We start from the raw sequence: 1,036 nt of genomic DNA, 5'->3' as shown, positions 1-1,036 counted from the left end.
TGTTCGAAAATTTCTGAAAGGTTATTTCTGGATTGTTGTAATTTAGCTTCTCTTAATTTTCTCTTCAGAGTCCTTTCAGGTTCTGGATCAATTTCAACAAGAGTGCCTTTTTCCCTGTTCCTGCTCATATGAAAGAGAAGAAAACAAGAAAAGAAAAAGGAATCCTCTATGTCACAGTATAGAGATTCCCTTATGTTAGTAGAAAAAGAAAGGGGTAGAAGAATGAAGAAGGAGGTTCGGTTTTTAGATGAAGAGAGGTGAAGAGAAGTGTTAGTAATTAATTAATTAAATAGAATAAGAAAAGAGAAGAGGGAATTTTCGAAAATAATTTTGAAAAAGGGGTTAATAATTTTCGAAAATCAAAGACAAAATATAATTAAAATTAAAATTTAAAACAAAAAGAATTTTTGAAAAAGAGAGAGAGGTATTTTCGAAAATTAGAGAGGGAAAAGTAGTTAGGTGGTTTTGAAAAAGATAAGAAACAAACAAAAAGTTAGTTAGTTGATTGAAAAAGATTTGAAATCAAAATTTTAAAAAATATAAGAAGATAAGTAGTTAGAGATGTTTTGAAATCAAATTTGAAAAAGATAAAATTTTGAAAAAGATAAGATAAAAGATAAAAGTTTTAAGAAAAAGATATTTTGAAAAAGATTTAATTTTTAAAATTACTTAACTAACAAGAAACTATAAGATAAGATTCTAGAACTTAAAGATTGAACCTTTCTTAACAGGAAAGTAACAAACTTCAAATTTTTGAACCAATCACATTACTTGTTGGTTAATTTTCGAAAATTAGATAAAAAGATAAGAAAAAGATTTTGAAAATATTTTGAAAAATTATTTTTGAAATTTTTGAAAAATATAAAAAAAATGAAAAAGATATGATTTTTGAAAAAGATTATGAAAAGATAAGATTTTAAAAATTGAAATTTTGACTTGACTTGTAAGAAACAACTAATTTTGAAAATTTTTGACCAAGTCAACCCAAAATTTCGAAAATTATGAGGGAAATAAGGAAAAGATATTTTTTTTTTTT

The sequence above is a fragment of the Arachis duranensis genome, chromosome 6, assembly GCF_000817695.3.
Source record: "Arachis duranensis cultivar V14167 chromosome 6, aradu.V14167.gnm2.J7QH, whole genome shotgun sequence".
Taxonomy (NCBI): Eukaryota; Viridiplantae; Streptophyta; class Magnoliopsida; order Fabales; family Fabaceae; genus Arachis; species Arachis duranensis.
This window is presented reverse-complemented; position numbering follows the sequence as displayed.